Here is an 8,601-nt window from a genome sequence, read left to right as displayed (position 1 = left end):
GTCTGGGAAAAATGCTAAGGAAAGCTGGTTCCGTGTACTCACAATATGAGTAAATTGACCTACCTGATATCTACCTTTTACAATAATTTATAAAGCAAGCAGACGACGAATAAAGAAGATGATAGAGACTCTACAATATGCAGTCACATTCCGTCCACTCGTCTGGGAAAAATGCCAACGAAAGCTGGTTCCGTGTACTCACAATATGAGCAAATTGACAAAATTAAAGACAGCTTACATGTTATGTTTTATTTCGGTTCAGAGATGATCAATAGGGTGGAACGAAAAAAATGTTTTTATAATTTCAAAGTGTAATAGTGATAGAAAGTTGGCTATAGCCATTGTTAAGCCACAAATAAAATATTTTTCAAAACAAAATATTTTTAGAGGTGCCGCAAAAAGGTTGAAAATTAGAATTTTTAGTTAAATTTTGCGAATTTTGATGATTTTATTTTGGTCAAAAATAGCTATTGTAATGTCTTAATTCCTATTTTAAATGATAAATACACACTCTAAAACTACTCTTAAAAGATAATTTTAATTTTAACTTACAACAATCCAATATTTATTTTTACTAAAACTGACAAAGTTTGAACTAGAATTTCACATTTAAAGAAATATTTAGTAGTAAATATTTATTTCATTCCTTAATATAATTTACCATTCATAGTAGGAGATGAAAGCTAATGCGTGAGGAAAATGTGTATTGGTAGAGTTGACAAGATAGTTTCAAAGGTTCTGGCAACGAGGGAGGAAAGGAAGCAAAAACTAGTACAGCAGCATTTGAATTACAGACAATAATCAGTAGCTGATGGTAACACAGCTGTGACTATTTCATGTGTTACATGCTGATGATCATGATCAAAGTTACGAGCAAGAATTTATTTATAATTCCAAAAAGCCCTCAAGTTCTTTAAGTATAACTAAACAAATGCGAGTAGAACTGCCAACAGTAGGTTCTATCTGTGACAGGACTGGTGTCTCAGACAGAATAGCAGCAGCAATCACCAGTGCTGTACAAGATGTTGGCATTATTATGGAAGATAATAAAAGTAAGGTAATTAACAGGATGAAAATATATCGAGTACGGTTAAAAAATCGTACAAAAGTTACAGAAATTAGCTTCACTCAAATCGGAAAAACGCTGGGTTATTCTTTGATGGAAGAAAAGACAAAACAATTAATCAAGAAAAACGAGGGCACAAAGTTTACAAAAAGACTATACTAGAAGAGCACATTTCAATAGTAGAGAAACCTGGATCAACCTTCCTAGGGCATATAACTCCTGCTTCCGGAACAGGTGAAGCTATAAAAGATAGCATAGTGGAGCATTTTCAAGGTGACAATCCTTAGAACATTTCCAATATAACAGCTGTCGGATGTGATGGAACTGCCACTATTACCGGTGTTAACAATGTTGTAATTGCTTTAATAGAAAAGAACCTATATAAGCCGCTGCAGTGGCTAATTTGTTTGTTCCATACCAATGAATTGCCTTTGCGTCATGTATTTTGTAGATTGGATGGAAAAACTAAAAACGCTAATGCATTTGAAGAGGTTTTAAGCAAAGAACTTGAAATCCGTATCCAGCTTCCTGTGGTTAATTTCGCTACTATACAAAACAACCTCCCTATTCTAGAGATTAAGGATGATCTAAGAACATATCGAAAATATTTACTTGAAATGTGCAAAGCAATCTCCAGTGGTTTATGTTCTTCTAATCTTTCTTTAAAAACCCCTGGGAAATTAGCTCATTCACGATGGTTTACGTTAGCCAATCACATTCTTCGGTTATATGTTGCAACAGAGAATCCTTCAGATAATTTGAAAACTTTAACTATGTATGTGATGAAGGTGTATGTCCCAGTCTTGTCTCATATCAAACTAAAACCATCTTGTGTAAATGGATCAAAACATCTATGGGGACTCATCAAATTTTCACGTTATCTTTGTGAGGAACATCTCCAAATAACTGATATAGTAATTCAAAGGAATGATTAATTCTCTCACCCAGAAAATATGATTCTCTCCATGTTATGTGACAAGAGAAAACACATAGGAGAGCTAGGTCTACAGCGACTTTTGAAGGCAAGGTCGGAACTCATAAATGGTGTAAGGAACTTTGTTGTCTCGAAGCTTAACTTTAATGCCAATGACTACATTGGTATAATTAACTGGACGGAAGAAGGAATTACTGAACCTCCTATGACAAAACATATAACTGACGAGGACTTAAAGTATATAAGTGAAGCAAGAGACCCTAGTTGTCAGGTGCAGTGTGTGGATTTTCAGTGTTTTTCCTATCATACACAGGCAGTGGAAGGAGTCATAAAGCTCGTTACTGAGTCATCTCTTAGTGTCTGTGATCTAGAAGCAAGAAATGGCTTTGCTAGAGCAAGTATTGGTTCCCAAAAGATTATGCCCAAGTTTGAGACAAAAAAACAATGTTTTGAGTAACAAGAGGAATACTGTAATTAAAGAAATCTTATAGCAATATGTACATATAGCAACGATAGCAATGTTAACTGTTATTACAAACAATATTTGACTAAGAAATGTTAACTATGGCACCAGGTTAAATATATATATATATATAATATTTGGAAATTTCTGTATTTTTTTGTTAAAAACCTATCTTTTCAATGCTCTTGCGGCACCTCAAGATGTAAACCTAGAACAAAAATATTTTGTAGTTTTATTGTAGACATGAAAAGGCAACTTTCGAGTGCTATTAGAAAGTTCTTTGAAAAAAAAAATTTTTTTCCTATCGTTTCGTTCCACCCTAATGATCAAACATCCCCTTACGTACGTTTCAGTCTCCCCAGACCTCATAATAGAGGCTACATGATCAGTTCTGATAATGCCTATTGTCTAGAGAAACTATAGTCAGATAAATCTCTTCGCTTAGAATAGATAGCACATATAGAGCGACGCTCAGACTCAGATATGTTGAGAAGGATAACTAACTGGACACCACTATGGACCAGATGTAGAGGAAGACCTAGGAGACTGATGTACAAGAAGACACAAGAGCAATAAGTGTTAAACACTGGAAAGTTCTTAATGTGGGTCTGAAGCTAAGTACTTCCTTGTAGCATTTTTATAACTAATTATTCTAAATGGGAAATAAGCCACAATTTAACTACAAAAATGATTTTATTAACTTTTCGCTTCAAACGTCCACATTGGACGTCGTTGTCAAAATACAAATAAAAAACAATGTCAATTTTTTTTTATACAGAATGTAACCTGATGATGGCCTGATTTGAACGAAACCGTTTGTTCTGTGATGTATTTAACAATTCAATTTGGATAATTTTTTATCAAATTTTTTAATAAAATTCACATACCAGTTACAAAGAAAATCTTTTTACTTTTTCAGTACTTTTACTATGGTATACCGCCAACTAAAGTGATCTCGCTTTTAATGTCAATAAAAATTAATATTAAATATCGATTTTGTTCATTGATTGATTTGCAAAACATTATTTTTCGGTGTTTTAGCAAACAACTCGTGTCGAATATATTTGTTCGTGGTTTTTACATCGTTTTTTGAATTTTACATATTATCTAAAAATAATAATAATTTTCTCGAATTACTAAGCATTATAAATATTATTCTATTGTGAAAAATTATCAATTATCAATGCGTAATTATTAGAAGTCACAGCATATCGCAGTAACTTAACTGAAGGTCAGAAGTTAAGCAAACAGTAAATATGTAAATTATTGCTATAAAATATTAGCACCTAACCGTCGAATCGACATACATTGTTAAACCGTTGTCAAGTGAAGTTATATTAAATATATTTATAATAATTTATCCTATCGTCATCATGAGAAGTTTAATAGTTGCCACGATTGTACTTTTCGCCGTTTATCAGGCAGTAGATGGTCTCATTGCCTGTCACGAAACCTTTTGCGACAATCAAAAATGTACAGAAAACCTCGTTTGCAAAGATTCTGAAGTTCTGGTTCCCAAGGGAACCATTTGCGGATGTTGCGACGACTGCTACAGAAAACTAAGTAAGTTTATTTTTAAATTTATTAAATTACCTCAGTTCCTCATACTAATACTTCTTTTTTATATTCTTCTTCTTCTTCTTTAGCTTGTTTGCATCCACTCCTGGACAAATGCCTCCCTATGAGTTCTCCATTCTTCTCTGTTTTGTGCTATTTTTCCCATTTTTGCTTTGATGCCGTCTAGCCATCGTTTTTGTGGTCTTCCTCTACTACGACTGTGCTCGAGTGGTCTCCAATGTCCCGGGTTTTTCGTCCACTTTTCGATGTTTTGTCGTGCTACGTGTCCTACCCAGTTCCATTTCATTTGCTCAATTCTTCAAATTACATCTTCCACCTTCGTCCTGCTTTGCACGTCCTAATTTCGTATATTGTCCTATTAGAGTTAAAACTCACTAAGTGCACTTTTTTGAGATTTAGACATTTTCATCAATTTGAACTCAATACGGTACTGCCCGGCCCTGGAGAAATCAACTGGGGCTCTAACCCTTCTAATTGCTGAGATAATTTATGGTACAATTCACTAAGTGTATTATTGTGAATTTCGGTGTCAGGGCAAAACTCATTAAAACTTATTATTGCACTTAGTGAATTTTTCCTTACAGTCTGGAGTGCAATGTTGTGAATTTCGGTTTCAGGGTAAAACTCATTAAAACTTATTGCGCTAAGTGAATTTTTCCTTACAATCTGGCATGCCGAATGCGTACTTAGTGATTTTTTAAACAATACATTAGATAACATAATGTATTTTGCGCGACTACTGTTAAGCAGGAGACTGATTTGTAATATGGTATCGTTTAAACTGTTCATGATATTTGTGTGCATTATCTCTTCGGCAATTGATTAAAGAAATATGAGCTTAAATTTCTTTCTGTAACAGTAGTAGCTTACATAAATGGTAACATAATCCATTTTGCGATTAAGCAGGCGACTTTTGTGGCTGTCATAAATGCCGAAAGAATTGCATTTATTTCAAAGAACGAAACTTAGTGCTCATTTTTTAAATAATAGACTGTTATTTTGGTAGTTTGTTATTTGTAAGTTAGCGAAATTTTATGGAGACAAATTCATTAACTTCTCAATATCCAATAATTGTGTTCATGGAAAAACTTATCAAGTACAAAGTGTAGTTAGTGAGTTTTACCTCTAACAGGATATCAATATCCAATAATTGTTTTCATGGAAAAACTCATTAAGTACAAAAGTTGATCTAATATTGTATTATATCAAGGTTCCTGTGACCAAACATGGCTGAAAATATCTATTTTTATGTATTCTTTAAAGTTGCATTAAAAAATTCCAATATTCAAGTCAGGTGAATTGAAAAAACAATTTGTACCTTTAAATCGTACCTGTGTGTCGTTCTCTATAATACCTAATGTAATTGTAAAGTGGCTAATACCTCTATAAGTTTCATCATCTCTATTCCATAGGTCATAACTGGTATAATACAACTATTGAGTACCCTTTTCTTTGATTTATTGGTACCTTTTTGTTTTTCAACACATCACTGAGTCTTGCTATTGCTGCCCAAGTCATTCGGATTCTTCTAGTTATTTCTGCCGTTTGATTCCCTTTGCCTAGTTTGATCGTGTGACCTAGGTATATACTCTTCGACACTTTCGATCTCACATCCATCTCAGTCGATTGTCATATTTTGATTTGTCATCACTTTTGTTTTATTCAAGTTCATTTTTAAACCGACTTTTTCAGATTCTTGTTTAAGCTCCTTTAGCATGTACATTAGTTTTTTGGTATTGTTGCTTATGAGTACTACATCATCGGCAAATCTTAGATAATTTAAAAATCTGCTATCGATCTTACTACTACTACATAGGGATGGCGGTTGTTGACAAAACACCGATTTTCGGTTACACCAGTTTTTTAAACTTACGGTTTAACCTGGCGGTTATAACCGGTCAAAAAACCGGTTATTTCAAAAACCGGTTTTAGGTTTTTGAATCAATATTCAATACCCAATAAGTTACAATGATACATTTACATTGTATGGCACCCCATGCCATACAGCAATGTGCAGAATATGTAGCGCCGTATTAATCTGATTTTAAGGTTTAACGTGATTTAATAAGAATTCTCCTTTTTATAATAATTTTTCCTTTTTATAATTATTTTAGTTTATACAAGGCGGTTCTGGCCTTTTCAATGCGTATTTTTATTTCTCTACTTATATCGCAGTGATTATTGATGGTAGGGAAGCGTAGGGAAGCCCAAGCGGGGATTTTTACAGTTACTCGAGCGCGTCAGATTATTACACGGGGAGAAACCTTGTACCCTGTAAATGTACCTCCACCATATATTGACTCTTAATACATGGGAGTTCGTTAAGGAGGGGGGAGGTCCGAAAAAAAAATCCATCCTTAGAAAAACTCGAAATCGTCAGATTAATATAAGGTAAGTTAAGTACAGCACCGTCGGAGCTCTTAGACTTTGGAAGCAGAAATGCAGTGGTATGGGTATACCAATCGGAGACATAACATTATACACTTTGAACTACGCAGACGACCAGGTGGTAGTTGCCCAAGATAAGGAAGACTTAAAATATATGACCAGAAAATTGATGGAAGAATACAGGAAATGGGGTTTAGAGGTAAACATAAGGAAAACACAATATATACACATCGGTAACCAAATACAACAGGAGGACCTAGATCTTGACGGAAGTGACTACATCAGGGGTTGTACAGAGTATATATATCTAGGGATTAAATTAACAAATAGTGGAAGAACGGAACCCAGTATAGATGATAGTGACGAAGGCTAGAAAGGTTACTAGAGCCCTAAACCCTGTCTTATGGCAACGTAACATAAATTTAAATACAAAAATGAGGATGTACGACGCTATTCTAAAACCAATTTTAACGTATGGCTCCGAAGTGTAGCAAATGACAAAAAAATCCGAAAATAAGCTGCTTACTACTGAAATGGATTTTTTTGAAGATCTGCCAGATCAGATCAGAGAAAAAGTAAGTAAGCAGAAAACAATAGTGGACGAGGTAAAACGAAACCAACTTACTTGGTGTGGACACGTCCAACGAATGGGAGATGAAAGATTACCAAAAATTACAATGAGATGGACACCGCCAGAAAAACGGAAAAGAGGAAGGCCACCGACCTCCTGGAAACAAGGAATTACAAAAGCCATGTCAGAAAGAAATCTTCAAGAAAATGACTGGCTAGATCGATAGGCTTGGTGATTGGGTACCGGAAGGCGTAGAAAGCTATAGAACCGGTTATATATATATATATATACATATACGGAATTCTGAGGTTATTGGGATATGCAGCGGTGAAATAAGTGTACTCTTTTAACTAAGTTTCAAGCTTTCGAAAATGTTTATTTTCATCATCAGGAATAACTGAAATAAAGTGCTACTGTTAGTACAGCATCCTCGAAAACATACAGTACAAGGTGTAAAGGTTTAAAAACTTACGTTATTGAGATTTGCTTTCCGTGGATGTTATACTCACAGGTGACAAATTCACGCACCACTCATTGATTGAGTCAAATATTAAAAAATACATGGTGTAAAAGACCAAATTGACAAATTATTTTCTACACTAACACATAAGAAAAAGACAATTAAAAAGGTTTACATGCCACGTGTGCCGGCAAGTGTGAAATGTGAGGTTAGAAGTCAATGTCATTCCTGGACATACGCAAATGACACCACTTCTTCTTTTTTCTTTGTCTTATGTAGTACTAATACTTTAAGAATACACATCAAAAATTTACCAGAGTTTTGTTTGAAGTTAAAAACCAAAATTATAAATAATTTACATTTCAATGTACTGAAAGCTGGAAACTTTACAATGAATCAGTTGATAAGACATCATTGAAATGAGGATAGTTGTCCAAACATAATAGATATGAGTAAATAGAGCTTAATTGATTTATGTCACTCCTTTTGTTCATTGCATTAGAATTCTGCGAAATGAAAGCCATCTCTAAGAACAGTCTTTTAGTATAGTTGGATTCAGAAGCTAAAACTCTGACCGATTCGTAATTCATTTTGTGATGTTCTTTATTAACATGTTCGGCAAGAGCAGATCTTTCAGGATATAATCTGCTATCACTGCGGTGACTAACTAAACGACTACCTAAATTGCGTGCGGTTTGTCCAACATATACCAAATTACAGTTGTTACAGGGAATCTGGTAGACAACGTTAGAACAATCCCTAATGTCACTCTTGTCCTTAACCTTTGAAAATATAGATCGTGAAGTTAAAGATGTTTTAAAGGCTATTTTCAAGTTAGGGATGTCTTTAAACAGTCTAGCCAGTCTGGGTGTTATGCCTTTCACGTATTTTAAAGAAGTATATGAACAATTGGCATTTTGTTCTCCGCTTGTAACAGTAATTTGCAACTCATCATTATGGCGTATTATGTCAGGGGTCAAACTGAATAATATCTTGGTGACTAGGTGTTTTGGATAAGAGTTGTCGATAAAAAGGTTAGACAGGATTCTCAGGTTCTTCTGATGGCAAGAAGGATCACTGATAGCTATGATTCTAGCCTTCATTTGCTTAATCAAGTTGATTTTTATTGAGTGTCGATGAT

The 8,601-nt window shown here is 34.3% G+C and overlaps 1 long non-coding RNA gene across 1 annotated transcript in view; it reads left to right on the top strand.

Annotated features, from left to right (window-relative positions):
* The first annotated feature begins 3,757 nt into the window (after positions 1–3,757).
* Positions 3,758–8,601, top strand: part of LOC114330567 (uncharacterized) — a 43,545-nt gene continuing 38,701 nt past the window's right edge. Inside the window, exon 1 of the long non-coding RNA XR_003652490.2 lies at positions 3,758–4,026. This is a non-coding gene — a long non-coding RNA (uncharacterized LOC114330567). The remainder of the gene's footprint in view (positions 4,027–8,601) is intronic.

The sequence above is a fragment of the Diabrotica virgifera genome, chromosome 1 (genome assembly GCF_917563875.1).
Source record: "Diabrotica virgifera virgifera chromosome 1, PGI_DIABVI_V3a".
Taxonomy (NCBI): Eukaryota; Metazoa; Arthropoda; class Insecta; order Coleoptera; family Chrysomelidae; genus Diabrotica; species Diabrotica virgifera.
The sequence above is the reverse complement of the archived record's forward strand: the minus strand, read 5'-3'. Positions and strand labels throughout refer to the sequence as shown.